At 39.0% G+C, this 20,290-nt stretch overlaps 1 protein-coding gene across 1 annotated transcript in view; it reads right to left on the bottom strand.

The window, feature by feature from the left end:
• Positions 1 to 20,290, bottom strand: part of FTO (FTO alpha-ketoglutarate dependent dioxygenase) — a 238,135-nt gene that overhangs the window by 2,562 nt on the left and 215,283 nt on the right. The gene's annotated exons all lie outside the window — the stretch shown is intronic.

The raw sequence follows: 20,290 nt of genomic DNA, 5'->3' as shown, positions 1-20,290 counted from the left end.
TCAATACTACTGAAGTCTAATTATAATATTCAACTGAACTGCAGCCTGCAGAGGAAAGTTTTCTAAGTGGCAACCATCACATCCCTTCAGATTAGGCTCTAATATAATGTGTTGCATCAAAAAAAAATTGCCACACTCCAATGAGGATTTCTCCCCCTCTTTTTTCACATCCCCTTGAACAATTTGCATGTTGATGACTAATTAGTTAACGTTTGGAGTGGGACAAGACAAAGAAAAATGCTACGCGTTATAATTTCAGTATATACTGCAGGTCAACGCAGTTCTTCAAGGATACGGGAAGCAAATCCCAGAAATAAGCTTCTATCTCTTTTAAGACATTTTCAATAATGTCTATACTTTATGCTTCTATACAATAGAGTTGTTCTGATGATTTAAAAGTTCTTTCAAACATATGTATGTGGCTTTCATCCCTGTAAAATGAACTCTAAAAGTACTGACACCTGTAACTTCCTTGCCTACACCATTGGCCTTCTGGAAGAGACAGTTTCCAAGTGAAAGATGTCTCTTGGGAATTATTAATGGCAGTGTAATACCCCTGAGAAAACATACTTCAGCTTTACACCCATGTTGGTGTGTGGTTAATTGCCGCACCAGCATCCTGGGCACTCAATCCATCGTACATTACACTGCAAGGACAGTATTAACACATAACATTCCAATATATCTTCAGCTCTCCACATCAGCCCCTGATAATAGCATCTGTTAACATGCACTAAGTACTATTATGTAGCACATCACTTCATAAATAATAAGATTAGCCGACCTCAGGGCCCTGGGAAGAGTAATGTGTTTAAATGTTCTCATTATTTATTTAAAACAAGAATTAAAGGAACAGAAGCTACTTCTGACAATCCTCTTAGCATAAATATTAAACTGTTTGCATTGATAAGCTGCACTGTACAGAATAACAGAGGATTTGTTTTGCAGGCTGCTTTATAATAGTTGTTAGAGCAAATGCAGTTTAGTGTATGAGTTCTGAGAGGTACTTAACTGATTGTGCCATCATGTTCTGGAGACATTTTCCAAATTATATAAAGGAACGGGAGAAAATTAATATGCAGGGAAAGCTGAAACTAATTACAGCATAACTCTATAAGGCTTTTAAAATCTTGCTTTATTTTCTGTCTTGGCACAAAATAATACGCTCAATTTGCTGGGTAGTATAAGATACTCCAGTCTAAGCATTTCAATCTAAGAGTGGATAAATTAACCATGTACAGATTATTGCAGATGACAAATCAAGAAGCTCAGCTGGTAAATACTGCAGGCATATTATGTGGTCTGCAAAACTCAATTTATAATAATTAACATTCTCTCACTCATTTGCTATTAACAAAAGAATTTTCATTGAGAGGAAAAACACCACCTTCACCATTTAAGGCCTCCTTCTTTTTACCCCTTTTTCCTTTTTATCTTTAATGTCTCTTCCCCTCACTCTCTTTCACAAACTGCTTGGCCAGCTTTTCCCTCACCTTTGGGTTTTGGACATTTGTCACTGTAAACATGTCTGAAGTCACTAACGATGCTGTGAGCAGCTCTTCCAGCCACTACTTTCCTTTCTCTGGTTTTCTTACAGAGCCATCTTCGAAAGGCCACCCCACAGCTACGTGTGTGCCCTAACTCCCAGCAACCATGTGCTCGGGAAGTGTTAGCCATATATTCCAGGTGAGGGACTACAGGTTAGCAATGATAACTGAGAACAGCCAGAATTCCTGTCTTTTCCCAGATACAAAGGAATAGATGAGGGTCCATGTGGAAAACACTGCAGTCATCAAAGTACAGTGGTAGTGGGAAAGTAACAAGATTTATAATATTATTTGTTAACTAAAAACTGTTATTTGCGTTGATAATGAAGTAAAGCCTCCAAAAGCAAGTAAATTCAATGCCTGTATATTTATGTACAAAACGTGTTAAGAGTGGAAATGCCACATGCCCTGAGATGTGGAAGAAAAGATGCCACATAAAGAGGAGTAGGGAACAACCACCATGACATATTTCTGAGCAATTTAGCTCTAGCACCTCGATAATACAAGTTTACCAACACACCAGAAAAGCATGATTTGTATGTCTAGAGGTGTGCAGAATGCACAAGACTCCTTGGCCCTTGCTTTCTTGCTGAAACAATCAAAACCTGCACCAGTTCCAATGCAAAAAGCCCATTTTGATGGAACACCAGGCTACTGCTGCTGTGCACTTTCTCTCCCATGTAATCTTCACACTCTTTTGATTCCCTTTTTATTCACATTTGTCAAATGGACTTTGCTCGTTCATGTTTACCAACAGCAGAACATTAACATAAGTCATGAGAGGCATTGGTGTGACAAGGTCTGACTCCTTCCCTTGGAAGGTGGCTGCATTCCCCGAGGCAGGTGTGCGCTCACTGGCACCAGGGACCTGGTTATGGTCCCTTGGGCTGCACTGACACTTTGATGATCAGGGTGTCAGCTACATTAGAGGACACTGATCACGATACTAAAATTAACCAAGCTAGCTAAAGTGTGTGTTAATTACGAGTATGCAAGCAGTCAATAAAAGGTTAATGCAAAAGTCAAAGGATAAATTTATTTCACTATTGCATCACTCTACTGACTAAATGACTAACATTATGCTTTGTTTTTAATCAATAGATTTTACAGTAATGCGTGAGCCATTGATTTGAAAAACAGACTTCTGTCTAAGGGCTAAGTTTTGCAACTATTTAGTATCAAGTATCAATATACTTAAAACACTCTTTCCTTAGAGCAGATACTTTTTCGCTCCAATGGCAGGAACAGGAATGCACACAAGCCAGAAAGAGCCTTTGGGTTCTGCTGATGCCTGTGATTAACACAAAAGAGAATTATTATCTGGGATCCTGGATTCCACCGCACTGTTTGTCTGCTCCACAGAAGTGTAGTCAAATCAGATCAATAGGGGTCAATTTGTGGCTCAGACTGCAAAGGCACGTTAAGAGTGAAGAGATGATCTGCACAGTCCCGTCTCCTCGATGGTACTGATTTAGCTGCAAGGCAGAGCACGGGGAACTTCACAAGGTCCTTCACGTCAAGAAACCCAGCCTGGCCACCTTCCCCATCTACGTATGGTCAGAAAGGGAGGAGGAGACACGTGCTGTCTATGTACAAAAGTACCCATCTTCCCCTACATGCTTATACCAGCATTCCTGACGTTATGTTTTATATGGGAGTTTATTTCTCCCTCCAATCTTACTAGAGTAAAGGTGTTACTGAGTTGTTATGCAGAAATTCAGAATATTTTTTAAAACAATGGCCCAGGTACAAACAGGTCGTGGATCACCCTACTGAGACAAACACATTCACTAATCCCACACTGACACTGGCTAAAATGATACGACATTGCTAACATGGATGCTGCTCAGAGTAAGGCAGAGTTTCTTTAGGCAGCATCTTCCATTTTTAAGATTCACAATGACTTTGCAAACTTGATCTGCTCACATCCTATGTCATTGTAAGCTCATATTCTTAGTTGCTAAAAAGCATGCAAGAGAAAACTGCACTCTCAGCTACCTGACTTCTTATGCAAAGAACAGAAAATATGAGATTAGATACATGAGAACAACTACCCAAATGTGTTAACCTTGATTTTTCTTTTTCTAAATAGTGCATCTCATTCACAGGTACGACAAATTCACTTCTGCTGCTGAATGCATCACAATTAATTCCTGTAAGCACTTAAGTCAAAGTTGAAACTTGCAGGCATTTCAAGAAGACCAACACTAAAATCCAAATCCTTTCTTAGAAACCACTCACAACAGACATGAGCTACTAAGGATAATAATAAAAAATGTTATTTTTTAAAAGAAACTGTGCAAAAATTTAACAGGCTGAATATAGTTTCTCAAAGTATAATCTCAAAGTATAATTTAGCAAGACATACTTTTTTTTTTTTTTTAACACACAAAAATTGTGAAATTACTGGCATTATAATTCGGCTAATAAAATATGCTATCACAAGATCTGACTTCCTGTAACTTCTAAGTTGCCACAGAGGAAAATCAAAAACAAAAACAAAACTGGTTTATCAAACTGCATTGCTCAAAAAGAATGGAGAAACTCTAAAGTAAACCCTCAAATTGATGCTGTAAATACATATTCTCCTTCACCTTTGGACATGGATAGGATATTGAGATAAAGTCTGTAAAAAGGATTGAAAAAGTCACCCCTGTTATTGAAGAACCGAACTTTCATTTATCTTCATAAAAAATTAAAAGGTGTAAGGACAAATGTCACTGCTGATAAAATGGAATGGGAGGGGGGGAGAAATGTGAAAAGCAGCTGCTTTCCAGGTGGATGCCCATTACAGCATTAGCAATTTCAGAAATTACAATACGCCTTCGTATTTTTTTTCTACTCCAGGCACCTACCTGGTCACAGAAGCTGGTGACAAGTGCAAATTTCTAACCACTAATTAAGGTTTAAGGCCATCAGGTAGCCTGTTGAGAACACTTTTTATACCTAGCTCTATTTGTCAGCACGTCCGTTACATGCCAGTGGTGATGAACGGGGAATTCGGGTGGCTGACCTCTGAGAGGGCTGACCTCTGACACCAGTTGCAGGAGAGGGGCACCCCGAGCCTGCCTTGCTCCTACCTGACCCCCCTGGAATAATACGGGGGTCAAACACCGGGGGTGATGCTGTCTGTCATATATGAAGCAACCCCGCTAGAGCTTTGGGGCATCCAGTGTTGGATTCCAGAGCTCTGCTGCACCAGGCTGAGAGCAGCTGCAGAAATGTTGTGGTTTCACAGATGGATCAGGTAGCTCGCCTGGCCATTCAGGAGAACAGACACATGACTAAAAAAACACCAAAGAACAACCCTGAAAACAAACACAGCTGAAGAAATGGTAGCTCTTCCATCGGGGCAAAACACACGCAGCCACTATGGCACCGGTACCCTTCTTCTGCACAGATCCAGCCTGGATCAGCTGTGCCAGAGGAGGCCACTGCTGTGCTCTCCCAGGAGTACTTTTTATGGAGATCTGACCCAAGACACGAGATTTACATTTCAGTTGTTCCATGCTTGTCATACTGTGGCTCTGCACAACTAAAACATTTTAAAAGGTTTACTGTCTTTTAAGAACAAATAAAATGACATCAATATTTGACTTTGCAAAGCAGATTTCAGAAGTACTGGTCCCAAACAGGCAGTGAAATGAAGTGGCCAGATGGAAAGAGCACTGAGCTTACTCTTTTGAATGTCTAATCCCCAGTGGATACCCAAATAGTCTGTCCCACTCACATTAGCCACTGCTGATGCTCTTTCATGTGCTGTAACTAGAGTGAGCCCAGCCAGATGTAATGGCTGAGAACAGGAATTGCATTTGTAGAGGGACAGAATTGACAACGTGAGTTAGTTTCCAGATACGGAAAAGAGAATGCCAGATTTAGGAAGGGATGGAGGCAGTATTACTTAAATTTTAGTCCTTGGAAAAACTTAGGATCAGCTGCACAAATACTCAAGTACAAACATGATGGCACGTTACAAGGTGATCCTGCCTTCTTTCAAAAGCTGATAATGATTTGCATCACTGATGCACTTGGTCCTTAGTACAGAACCAAATTTTACAGTCAAGAGCATACAAGAGCTTTATGCCCCCAAAGTCACTAATTGCACTGCAGCGAGGACTCTGCTGAAATATCCTGAGGCATCATTGGTGTCCTGGTAGCACAGGCTGAAATCTGTCAGCATTACCCTTGTGTGTACTTCTGCAAAGTGAATCTACAGCAGAATCCATCTTACAGCCTGCAGAGAGTGTTTCCTGTTCCACAGAGAGGTGGGAGAGAGAGAAATGAACCTGACACTAAAGAGGCTTAAAGTGACAGTGAAGTGAACTTGAAAATGCCAGTGTTTCTACTTTTACTCAAATTGTAATTTATCTAAATATGAGAAAAACACAACCTGTTCATACCCTTTGAATGTTGAAGTGTCTGCAACCAAAGTGCTGGTGGACTCCAACCACATCTCCACTGTGGGCAAATCAATAAACCCAAAAGATACTTCTGATGAGATTATCAGACACCTTCCTCATCATGGCCACCAGCTGTACCCTACCAAAGGGGAACTCCTACGATATGGCACTACAGGAGCAGCAGAGTCACCCAGGACAGTGCTGGCTTAGGGTGAGCGATGAAAGCTTGACTTCCCCAGACAGAACCTTTCCTTTCCTTTGTGGCCTCGGTCCCACAGACCTAGAAGCTGTCCATGAGACAACCAGAGTGCCTCCTATTCCCACCAGAGAATAGCTGTGTGGGGCAGTCTCCATTCCGTGTTTGTTTGATTTTTTAATTAAGAAACATCACTACTCTCTATAAAGTGTAGGGGGTAGGGAAATTCCCCAGAGAAACTCTGAATAAATAACACAGCATGTGCTGAAAGATGAGGTTTAATCCATTTTAACCTACAGGTCTTCAAATTGTTCTCTTCCAGCCCTGTTTCTCAGATGCTTTTGTTTCCTATTTTTAGAATAATATGTACAGAAGCAACGAACCCTGACTGCACGAGGAGCATGTTTATGCATATTGATGTACACACACCTTCATACCAATACCTGCAAATAATCCCATCAGGCCAAAAGAGACAGCATTTAGGAGGAAATTTTCAGCACCACAGACATGGATTTAGTTATAAACTTTTCATTATCAGCAACGGGATTTGGGTTATTCCCTCTGTGCTGAGAATATTTGGCTTTGACTTCAAACAACATAGAAATATATCAGCCTCAATATAATTTATATTCTCTCAAAAGGAACCTAAAATGCTCTAAGCCTTTGCTGAGGTGTCTGATGTTCCCTCCGTTACACTGTATGATCGGCTGCTTTATTTCACTTGCAATCGTGGCTTTCCTATGATTTTTTCAGACAAAGAAACAAAATGTCTGCTGTACACTGAGTATAAACACAGCTGACTTGTTTTCCCCAAAGTATTGATTTTATGCACTTTTAAAATAACTATTTTCATTCCGTTTGCATAATCAGCTGGGGCATTGTTCCTCTACATTTGCAGAAACACAGATGGAACCGCTGATCTGCAGCCTTTGGAGAGGTTTTACACTATTCTCCAGAATCTAAGCTTCTATTAAAATAAGGTTTCTAACACTTCTGGTTGTGAAGATAGTCTGGTCAATGTAAATCGATGCATGGTTATCATGTTGAGTCCACAGCCAGCCAGCCAGACACAATAGCACCAAGGGAGCTGTGAACTTCCCCCACTTACTTTATTGGGTGTTTACTTAGGGCCAGATGCTCCCCTCTGTTGTGCAGAATGGCGTTAAGTGACTGAGAAAGAGAGAGGAAAAGGAAATGGAAATAAAAATCAACAAAGAGGAGAAAAGGAAATCTCAACAGACTGCTTCCCAGGGGGTTACAGATGCCCTCCCTTGCCAGTATTAGACTGCTGGAAGATTTGGGGCTGAGCCATGCATATTGCACATTTTTCTAAAGACACCATATTTTCCAAACGAATGCCACACAAAAAGTTAATGATGCTTCCAGCATCGTTTACAGTCTCACTTTATCTTTTGCACTCCTTTTACATGGAGGTCATACAGCCAAGGAGAAATGTAAACGTAGCATGCTTTCAGAGGACGCTGCAGGAGGATGGGCTGCCATTTACTGTCCCCCGTCTAAAAAAGGCAGTCTCATTTTTCCATGATCTTCAGGGTTTGAAGACTGCCTTCTGCAAGCAAGATAACACATTTTCCTCATTGATAGTGCATTTCTCCATGAGACTAACTTTCATCTTAATAAAAATCAACTACTGTATGACAAATCCCTATTTGTTACAGGTGCAAAGTAAAACCAAAAGCAGCAGGTCTGAATGCAAGCAACAGTAACCATATTACTTGATACTTAAATCAGGCTGGATAGAAATGGGCTGTATCTTTTCAGCATCAAAACCATGTAATCCTTTCAGCTCTAAGTGCTTCCTGTGACACTCTGCAAGCTCCTAACACCACCCATCCTCAAAATCCCATCTCCTCCATTAGGGCCAAGGGAAGGGCAACAGGAGGCAGAAGCAGAAAGGAAGAAATAGTAGGGAAATGAGAGAGCAGATACAAGAAAGGCAGAGAATCTCAAAAATAGGAATCAAGTTTTGGAATTAAAAAAAAAAAAAAGCCTCAAGTAACTAATCACATTTGAATCACTGCAGAATTTCTCTACGACTGCTGCTTTATTCAGTGATATATTGTGGATAAATCACTGCAAAATATACCACTAAGAAAATTCCAGTATTGGCAGGGAAATAGGCTTGATAGCCAGGAAATGCTACAATACATCCAGACATGAATAAAAATCATATGGTGACAATGAAGAATAAAAGAAGTCTGCTACAGAAATCTCATCCAGAATTGGCAACTTCCACTGAAATCACTGCAAATGATTAGTAACCATGCAGGGGAATGACAGTAGTTGCTTATTGTATATTATAATAAACGAGAGAGACAAGATGCAGAAAAAGTAATTCCCATCTCAGTTGAGAGTCTCATTACCTCTGTAACTTGCTGACGGCTTCATTCTTAGTGGAATGCCAAAGAGCTTGGGAGCACTTAGGATGCTTCTCCTTAGAGTGTATTAAGAAGTATGTGACAAGTCTATGTCTTGGTCTACATCTCAACTCTATTCAAACTAGGTATTATTTCCATGTGTACTTGAAAAAAAAAAGTGCAGGATCTCATTCTATAACATCCTATCAGCAGACCTCAATTCTCTCAACATTGTGAAGATTTTTTCACCCAAGTGAGTACAACTTAGTATTGAAATGCTAATAGCAGGTAAAACCTAAAATGTCTATTACAACAAATGCATACAGCTCTTCATATTATTTTTCTATGGTGTAAAGAATCTTTCTGATCACAATATCAATGATTTTAAGACACAGACTCAGACTTTACACCTTTTGGTGGTGCCAGCTCACTTGTTTCATATGTTATGATAATATAGTTCTGACTGAGCTTTCTTTCACTGCTGATGTTTTTGATGCTTTGTTCTCTTTCTAGGATGGAAAATAACAAATAATGCTGAGTTCTCTTCTTACTCTTGAATTCTTCTGATGTCTACCTTCAGAACTCTTCTAACATCCAATTTATGTCATTCTATTTCTTTCTTACGCCGTGAGTTCCAAATGAAAGAAGGTAACATAATATCGTAAGATCTACAGACGATTAAAATGGCCTTCGGAGTAAACTTCAGAGTTATTCTTAAAACTACCTTGCCTGAATAGAAACTAAAAAAAAATTGCTTTTCAATAGATAATGCAACTACTCTTGAAATTCTCTCTGGATGAAGTTATTGCCATAGGGAACACTCTAATGATAATAAAGTATACGGTGCCAGTGTCATAAGAGCAGTTCGGATGTCTTATATTGTGGATATTTGCAAGGCACAATTCAAACTCATTCTTAAATGGTTGTGTTCTTTCTCTTGATTAATCCTTTATTATAAAATATTTACAAAACCTAAAATTTGTTAATGAGCAAAGCTGACATCTGCTGTGTCTACTGACCTGCAATGATGTTCTTATGTTACTCTGCCATATAATTCCTCTTAAAATATCAAACCAGAACTCCAAAGACCACTTGCATTAGATGATTAAGGACCTGATTCAATCTTCTATCAGGACTGAGCAAAATGCATAGTCACATATTTAAATTTAATTTAGCTCAGTAGAACTTGCAAATAAATTTCAAGTTCAGAATAAGTTTAAAAGCTTCACTCTGCAGGATCCCTAGAGATGATCACATCACTGCTCGATGCGCAGCCTCATATACACACATGATTAACTGCAACATGTCTTAGGAACTTGAAGTGGCCATCCCATCCCTGTCCTGGTCCCTACCCACACATTTCATCTCTCGTCACTGTACTGCACTGGCCTGTTCTCTGCAAATCACTACACAATGGGCATGCATCTTCCACGTGTTAGTTGAAGTAAGGCAGGTCTATGATAATGTACTAGCAGTACTTTTCAGAGATTTCTGCCAAGTAATCTGCATAGTAGACACACTGTCATGTTTGAATTATGTGGGTAGTGGCATAATTTTTTGAGCCTCAGGAAAGAGAAGTCTTCTGTTCGGTGCCATAAGCTGTCCATCCGTCTGTGCTTTGTGCAGATTCATGGGAAATGAAGATACACATAATGGAGTGTCCATGTCATTACTCTCACAGGAGACCTACTGTTTTGTCTTCCTTTGTTCCATGCCTGCTAGAGAACAGTTATTTGAACTTCCTGAGAAATAGATGCTCTTGGCCTTCCCCATTCTATCTTGTCTATGAATGTTGTTTTTCAGACTCAGTTTTCCCTGCTTTATTGCTTGCCATCTGAGCAACATTAGCCCTTCCTTCCAATGAAATGCTGACAAATTCTTCCCTTCTACTTCCCTGAGCATGCAACAGACCTAATATTCCTCCTATTTAGTCTGTTGTTTCAAATAATATTTTGATTGTATTGATCTAAAACGCGAGGTATACATTCATCTTTTTCTTTGCTGAAATGCTGTTACTCTATCCTGTTTTAATGGCATGGAATAAATGTAAACTTTGGGGGATACGGCAACAGCTACACCATCCCCCTCTTTTTGGTGCAAACAGGAGATGTCCTTTCTTCCTGTTTCCTTTCCTAAGTCTGCCTGAGTTGTTGTTAATTTGTAGTTTGTATTTCTCAAATACATGCGGCTCTACAGGGAAATGCCACATGGTCTTTTGTTTATTGTGAGAGCATCTAGGGATGATAAAAAAAAAAAAATTCCTTAGCAGGAGGAAAAGCCCATTTTCTTAGACCTTTGCTTTCAGAGTTTGTCCTTTCCACTCTCATGTTAGCTTTTCTAGCTTTTCACTGCTATTGAGCTTGCAGAACACTGCTGCTTTCTTTTAGTTTCTCCTTGAAAACATCTAAACGTAATCCTTTCATACACATCCTGCCCAAACAGTGACAGGCCTGGGTTAGCTACTCGTTTTTAGAAGATATCAATTTGATCTCCATTTTCCAAGCCTTAATGACTTTACCAGGCTTGGTTTACTTATCTTGGCTTGTCTGTCTAGCCAGAGTGAAACAGTGGTGAAATCATCCTGTAACCGCAGGCTCTTCTGAAGTCCTTGAGACCTGCCCCAGGCCCTTCTTCCCCAACTCCCACCCCCTGTACAAGACACAACATTACTGTTCATTTACCTTTGTCTCACCATTTTAATCAGGTGCTAAACTTCAAGGTATATTTGTGATCTGACTGGAAGGATAGAATACCTTCAAGAAACCAATTTTGCCTTATGTAAATTTGGAGGGGGGTGTCAAAAAATCTTGTTTTCCAGTCTACTTTTCATATTTTTCATTCAGAAACAATGAAGAATTTTATTCTAGGAATCAAGTAATCTTGTGACAATGTAAAAACCCTTCTTGGAGGAAGTCATCTGTCCTGTGCCAGGATGCTTTTAGCAGAGTTTAAACCATTTTTTTTCTTATCAAATTGCTTCAGAACAGAAATAAAAAAGAACATTCACCTTTGCATGCAGCTAGGCCTCTTAGCCATATTAATGTCTGGCACTAGGCCGTGTAATTCACTTGTAGCAGACTGAAGAACCCTGTGTCCCCATGTTGATTTTAAACAGAATCCTGGAAATTATAAAGCCTGTTAGATTATAGATTCTTTTTAGTTATTATTATATAGATTATTCAAATTATAAAGCCTCATGCTACTATCATGACTGAGGCTGTCAGTTACCCGGGTATTTACAGGCCCTGTAGCATATCACTAGGCACTAGAAAAGCTGGTTCAGGGTTTGTTTGACAGATAATATGAAGATAGAAAGCATGCCAACAAGTGTGTTTGTCTAGAAAACAAATCTTGTTGGCCAAACCTTTCAAGATGGCAAGCTCATCTACCAGGAGAAACTATGTGAGTTGATTTACTCCAGCTAGGGAATGAGCTTTTTTTTCTTCCAAGCAGCATCGAACATCAACAGATCATAGACTACGTGAAGTAAGTAATGGCTAACAATTAACATGATGATAAACATAAATGGGGGATCATTACTGAGTGGTGACCCTCATAAGGGATTCCTTCCTCCAGACTGACACGGTGGCCAGCATTAGTCACGTTCTAATCGCTATGTGGAAAGTAAACGTGAATGATCCGCTACCAGAAAAGTTTTGCAGATAGCACAGACTGATAGAATGGTACGAAATATGAGGAGAGGATTTAGTGCTGCCAAGTCATTTAGTGATCAAGACCAAATGTTGTTTAGAACTATACACAGATATAGGGAGAAGGATGATGGAAAACTGATGAGACAGTGCTCAAAACCACTGCATCTGAAAACAACATAGATATCCCAGACAACTCAAAATGAATGCCTAGTATTGTACCTACTCCTTCTGCATTTCACCAGGTAGACTAATATGATAGTAAAAGGGACTAGCTTTGTTTCCTGCTTTTTAGAAGTATATTGAAGAGAGCACAGAAAAGAGACTGTGGAGATCGGTGGAAAATTTGTGATTAACAAAATTTGCTTTAGTTATCAGTTTTTTAGTTATCAGTTTTAAAACTGATAGATTGAAGGAAAATACATTGTATGGAAGAGCTCTCTACTGTAGCAGAGGAAGCCAGAGTTTGAAATAGAGCCCAGAGAAATTCAGAATAGCCTGTTTTTTACAATGAAGTCAATCACACACTGGGACAAACTATTAAAGAAACAGACTTCATTTCTGACATCTTCAAATCAAGAAAAGATTCCTGCCTGGAAACCATGCAGTTATACAACGAGCACAGGGATAAAAAACTAAAATGTAGGAACTTGCTATGGAAGTCAAAACAGCTGACATAAAAATCTTTAATACAATGGTGTTCAAATTTTTACACATCCATTCTTTAATGAGCTTGCTTTGAGTAAGACTTGCAGTACACCTTGCTGTAAAATTAGACATTCCAGTCGGAATGGACACTCCAGCAAGATGAGAGAAGACTTCGATTGTTGAAGTCCCAAAAGGATCAGCTTAGCCTTTGAACCCAATACCACTACAGGGAGAAAAAAACCTGATGTGGGGAATGAAAACCTTTAAAAGCATCCATATTCTCAATTCTCTTACACCTGTTTTAGACAAGTCTGACTTTTTAATAAAAAAACTTTTTTTTTTTCTTTTTTTTTAACTGAAAGGAGAATTGGCCAAAAGGTACATATGCACAAATATTTAACTATAATTACAAATTTCCATGTAATTTCTCAAATGCATTCCAGATAAGAAAACAATTCCACTGCATGCCTCACTTCATTTACATTGTTTCTCTTAAAGCATCCTGGAATGACCGTAACATACAAGGTCAAACTGAATCAAAGGACATCATCTGCTTGTTCGAAACGTCATTATGGAAGGAAAAAGCAGCTGTATTACAAGTCACCTTTCCAGCTCTCGCAAACAAACTATTAATGGAGAAAGTCAGTCCTTTACAGTGCATTACAGGACCAAGGTCATCTGGGAAATGGTAAGGCCTCACTGGATACCCACAAGACCAGAAGAACAACTCGATTAGTCCCAATAACCTCCTGCCCTTGCTAAGGGACTGATGGAAAGACAAGTTTTTCAGCAGACTGCTAACTTGCTGTTCACACTTTTTGGATGAACAGATCTGCAAGTTGCAGCATCTGAGATTCATTTGCAGCGCTGCGTTTGAATTTCTGTACAGTTTTCATTACTGTGCTCATTATTGTCTGTCAGAATTACCACAAGCATTATAATCATGTCGATAATCACAACTTTAAATACAAAGACTGTCTAAACTCAAACTTTACGTCAAGACTCGTATCTGCTAAAAAAGAACATAACTTTTCCATAGTAACTTTGAACTGTCTCGTAGCTCTTGACTGCCATAAATCAGGGGATAGGAACATCTCACCAGGAAGTAAGCTACCTTGGAAATAACCTGTAATGACATGCCAGACACTTTAAAGCTCTCTCTTTAGAGTACCAATAGGCTAAAACCAATCTTTTGGTATAAGCATCTGTGTGTTTCCCTGTACAGAGTCCTCCTTCACGTTCCCAAAAGAGCAAGAGGTTCAACTTATTCAAACATAACCAGCTCACTATACAGAACAAATTATATATGTAATATTAAAGGTGAAAGAACCCTGTATGGTTTCTTTTTGTCTTTACCATGTTTGAGTAATCAGCCGCATTAAGATCCTGCAGCACCTTTCATGCCTCAACCAGAGGTTCCATTTATCTTCCACTCTGAGGGAATCCAGTAAAATACAGTGATAGGGAAAAAGGAAAGAAAAAATCTCCAGGTTGTAACCATCTCTCCCACACACAACTATTTGGTTTCAGATCTTCCCTTCCATCAGATTACCTCCTCTCTTAATTTGGCAATAACAGACCACACACCTTTAAATCCGAATCCAACCCTACAATGGATGCAATAGGCAAAGAAAAAAGCAGGACAGAAAGCTCAAGGAAATATAGATTGCAGGTGTGTAGAAATGTACTTCTGTGATGAAACGAATTTAAAACACTTCCTTCAAAGCTCAGAAAGCGCTCTGTCACTTAATCGCTCTTCATCCACTCCTTCATCGATGACAACTGGTTTGAGGAAAGAAGCAAGTGTTTTTAATCAGTACTCTTTTCTGGTCGTTGCTAGACAGGAACCTGGCACGAATAACAGAACCCTCTCCATTTTTCTACTAGAATAAGTTATGACAAATGGAACTTTAAGATATTTTTGTCACTAATCCTTAGTAATATCTCACTACCTAGGAGCCTCTAGATCTCTCTGTCCTCTAGAGATTTCATGCTACAAGGTGCTGAACAGTCACTTCTCGGTGACATCGATGGGAGCTGATGGCTCTCAGCAGCTCATCACATCAGGCAGCAGGGGTTGCTCATGAGAAGAACGCCAGCCATACCTGAAAGATGTTGAGCAAGGTCCCAGCAGCTCGGTCACAGGCTGGCATGCAACCAAAACTGGACAACAAATTGATGAAGACAAAGTATGCTTTGCATTTTAAAGCTATGCTTATTTTAAATCGTTTATATTGTTTTCACTTCTCCATGATCTATTCTGAGAGAACGAGCACAGTACTACTGAACTATAAAGAATGTTTACAACAACCACCTAGTCATCTTAAAATTCAAATACAAAGTATTTCTGAGATAAATAATACTATAATTTCACATTGTAGTATTTTAAATGTTTGAATTTCCATTTAATATTTGACATTATACCAGATATTTGCATTACATGAGTTTAATTTCCTCATTAAAAAAATCGACTTGGAAGTGCATTCTACAGCTCACAGATAAATAAAGACATACGGCACAAGTCTTGTACCACTTCTACACTGCCTTAAGTTGATTTAGCTTCAACCTTTTATATCAGTTTTACACTTGCATAATTGAGTTGACTTCAGTGGTTATTCTTATTTACACCTAAATAAGGAATCAAGCCCATGGTGTTTCTTTTCATGACTCAAATACATTATGCAAGGATCCAATAAAACCACATAGGCTGTACTTTCAATTCTCTGCGTGTTTTTATGTATATACAGGTACACAGGACACACACATGCTTTAAGCAGTTATGAAAGTGACAAGAATGAATGCCATTTCTTTTTTTTTTTCTTCTTTTTTTTTCTTTTCCCTTTTCCTCCCTTGAAAGGACATTTGGACTGCTTAATGCAGGCACACCAGGGTACAGCATGATCTCTACTTGTAAGAAATTTCAATTAGTTATTCTTTGCTTTCAGGTACTGTAGCCACTAAAGCAATTTAACTTTAATTCCATCTGACTTCAATTGTGTTCAAATTATAGTAAAAAGGAAGAAGACAACAAGCTGTAAATATGAAAAGAGACAGAAAATCATTGAGAATCATGCCTTTATGAATATTTGATGAAGAAAGGTTAGATCTACTGCTGGTAAATTACAAGAAATTATGTCCGTCATGTGACTCTGTCAGCAAAGGTTAATACAAATGGGTTTGGATTTAGTTGAGATGACAACGAGGATTAAAAAAGATTTGTCCTGTCCTCACTGCAATTAGTTTTTCTCCTATTATTATTGTAACGGAGTTTATCGTCAGGATTATAGTAACAGAACTACTGCTCAATGAAATCATTTTGTTTTTCATAATACTGTGGCAGTTTTGCAATAAATTTTTCATCTCTACTAATCTAGCTCTTTATTGTGTGTTTGCTGGAGTACGAATACAATCGTTAACCCATTGCTTGCTGCAGTGTGGCTCATTTTGACTGACTGCATCAAAGCTCCCTGGCTGCCCCAGCACTGCTCCCCACGATGGCAGCAAGGGAGGAGCTGCTATTTGGTGGGACGTCAGGGGAGCCCTGTGGACAAAACTAGTCATGGTCTCGTCTGCAGTAACAGCTCTTCCTTGCCTGTGGTGGTGGAAAATGGGAATATCTTGAAGTTACTGTACATGAACATGCACTGATAAAAGGATGAGGTCCTGAAAAATCACACCCTTCCTGTCACATTATCACTGCTTCAGAACACAAGCTGAAGTCAATTTACAACTTGAAAATATTTTCCGTAGTAGGAATTTATACAGAAAACTAATATCGGTGTGACTATGCAAAAGAAATCAGAAGCTTACGTGAAGTTAGGTTTTCTTCACAACGCATTTTAAGTTTTAACTTCTAGGTTCAAACATCACTTCTGCTCTTGTGCTGACAAATGGCTTTATATGGATAATTTTGCTATCCTGGAGTCCATGTTTTCTTTCCCCACTTTGAGTATAAACGTTCACTCTTAAAAATATGTTTGAAGAGCAGCAGAATTTTAATCCATGCTTAAATTGATGCTTTTTATTTTCATACCAAGATGTGTAATCTCATCTGATAAATATGTAAGATAAAACTCTAGACGCACACTATGCTAGCAGGGATACACAGATTTGATGAATTGCTAGAAAGTATTAAGAGCGACTGGCAAGTGACTAATTGGAATTGGCAAGCACAGCACAATCTGATGGCAAGCAGTCAGACTTCGGTGGTGTCCACTGAGAGTTCTGCAGTTACATATCCTTCTTCCACACTTAAAGCCACATGAAAGAAGGAAATTTAACACATCAGGAAGCTTGCTAGATTATCAGAACATCTAATCAATACCATTGACAATAATTCTGTCTAAAAGCATTGGGGCAACCCTAAGTAATATAAGGAAAGAGACATTCAGGACCTTTGCCAATACATTACCTTTGACCCAGTGTTTCCACTGCATGCCCAAGAGGCAACTTGGTTTCCTTTCCTGAGCTCTTCCACCTAACTGCTTTCCAGCTGCCTACTTTAATAAAATGCACCCTTCACAGTAGCTTTGACCCAGCTTAAAAAAAAAGGTAAAAACCCACCCCCAAAACCCCACTAGTGCCACAGCCTCTGAGGCATGAGAAGCAATGCTTTGGGTCATACAGCTGCTACCCTGCCGCAGCCATCTGATCAGTTGCATAGATTGGACTCGTGTAAATCTCAGCACCGTGCTCAACGTTGCGGGACTCAGTGGGATACAAATGGCTTCTTCATGTACCAGGCGTGCTCGGAGAGACTCGAGTTACCTGCAGAGCAACTTCCCCACTATCTGATATACACCTGGTAGTCCTGAAAGACATCACGACAAATTTCCACTCGCCAGATTTAACGCTCTAAAAAGCACCCGGATTTTATTGCTCGGGTTGAAGTTAACTCTGAAAGACAGAAGACAGGGATGCATATGTCTCGAAATACCTCGGGTAGCATTAGGGAAATGAAGTGCAATGGAAAAAAAACATTAAACTCATAGTATATGCAACATATCAAGTGTGACTGTTGTTCATGTGTACTGGTAATGGCCACCTATCTTAAAAACCTAAATAAATAAAAAAATCAACCTATTCTGAACAGAAACATCCCAAAGCACAAATGCACTACGCAGGAGTCATGGATCAGTACACAAACTTTTAAACATGTGGCTGCTATGCAATCCAGAAAGGAGTACAACAAGGAGAGTCACAGCTATTAGCTAAAATACACACATATCCCTAGAAGAAGACTCACATGTCACAGGGCAGGCAGAATGATTTCGTCATGTTACCGCTGACTTGATTGTGTGTTTAGCCACGAGGCCAGGCAGCCTGTGAGAGTAATTCTTCAGCGTAGCATCGCAAGGCAATTCATGGAGCACAGGTTATTTTAAGGACATGACCCATATTTCACATCCAGTCACTGAATTTTGTAAGCTTTGAACAAATATGTGAATATTGCTTTATGATTTCCCAAACTGTCAGTTTTTCAAAGACAACCAAATCAGTCCCCGGAGACACAGTCCTTTAAGTTAAAGAATATGCTTCTTACAGTGGTATCAAAGTAAAAAAGAAAACCTGAGGCCTTCAGCTTTAAAGACAACATAATGAGATCAGAGATTCTGCTTGCAAAGAAATTAACTTATGGCTAATTAATTAATGAGAATAGAGTAACCTTAAGTAGTAGGCATATTGCCATGAACAGGACAGTAAAACCTAGCGGTAGGAAATACCACACAGCTTGCAAGGGGCTAGAGCACAGCAGCCTGGAAGAGAAATTTGAGCTTGATACTGCTTGCAGATTTGATCCCAGATTTTTGGAACAACCAAGTAAGTCATATCTGCTATAGAGTCCCTGAAAAAAAAACCTCAAGTCCCCTTATGCACCCTCTAATAATGTAGATAATGGATTTAATTAATTGTCAGTGGAAAAAAAAAGTTACTACTTGAGACTCGTAATAAAATTTTTGCTTGTTTTTATAGGAATTACCAGAAATAAAAAAGTCTGCTATGCCCTATGAGCCCCAAAGGTCCTCAGCTGCAATCTTAATTTGCCCCATTTTATGTCAGCTATACCTTTTGCCTGTTGCTATAATTCATACTAAGTATCTTAGGGCTCATTCAGTTATTATTGCTCCCTCTTCTTCTTAGTTGGCATAGGATCAAGCCCCAAAAACTGACCTTCCAAAAGACACTTAGCTGGTATCTCTGACCTTTTGGCTACCTCTTCTGGCCTCTGAATATGCTTGGTTTCATCTCCATACACTCCCTTCTTTACCAACCTCCTGCAGTTCCTTCTTACAGTTGTAGTGCATCAATCACCCTCTGTTCCACTCAAAATATGTGCCTTAATATTTTATTCTTCAGGATTGCTCAATTTCCTTTACTATAATTGCTGGGGCCTCAGACAGATGTAAAACATCAGTATTTTGGTTTTGCTTTTAATTAGTTTTGTATATCTTCAGCTTGTTTTATCTTGCTAAGTGAAGCTAAAAATACTCAAAAGAGAAAAGTGAGAGGCAAATGCACACTGTTGCTTGGACAGTACCTTATTTTCTGCTCCTTAAGGTGTTATTAGCAATTAATTCTTCTGTGTATATCAATCACATAGCATGACTATCATTACAAATTTTTTGTAAACTTCTCTGGGTGATTATGTTGCCTTATGTGATTAAACTAGCTTTATTTTTACAGATCTGGATGACACTTCCTTGCCATTTTTGCTTACCTATCTCTCCTTACAATATTAACACCAGAAGCTGGTGGAAGTCTTTTGTGTATCCTTTTTCCAAGCCTTACACTCATAGGAAATACAAATACTTCATTTATAGTGTTTTGTTTTGTTTTTTAATATAATACAATAGCCTTGATGATACTTCTCATTATAAAAGTCTATTTTGAATCTGTTTCGTTCAGCAATTTACTCTCACCAAGGAAAAAGGATTGGAAACATGACATACTTTGAGCTTATGCTGATACGACACCTTTGCTAAATTGATGGGATGACTGGAGAAGCCTCATACTGAAACATCACTGTCTTGCAAGAGACCAAATGGCTGGGAAGCAGGTCACTGTCTTGGCAAATCTACTCTTTGATAGCAGAGAAGAGACTCGAAGGTATGAAACGGTAAATGACACTGTGAACTCCAGAGTTAGTAGTTTCGTAACAATGAGTGAACAAATTTGCTGTTTGGGAATGAAAGGAAAACATCACAACACCAACTTCATCAAAACACATGTTCTGCTGAAGAATGAGCAAATGAAGTATGGTATAAATGTAATGAAGTTAAGCTGACACATGATAGTCTTCTTAAGTAGGATGCTCAAATTTACCTGGTGGTAATGCTAATACTGAAAAAAAAAAGAGTAAAAAAAACAGGAGCAAGCCAGTTGAAGTGGTTACATAAAATTATTGTCATCAAATATACTGTGTGCTTGTTCGGAATTCTACATATTTATATCATGAATATTTAAAAGGTAT

This window comes from Aythya fuligula, chromosome 12, assembly GCF_009819795.1.
Source record: "Aythya fuligula isolate bAytFul2 chromosome 12, bAytFul2.pri, whole genome shotgun sequence".
Lineage (NCBI taxonomy): Eukaryota > Metazoa > Chordata > Aves > Anseriformes > Anatidae > Aythya > Aythya fuligula.
This window is presented reverse-complemented; position numbering and strand designations above follow the sequence as displayed.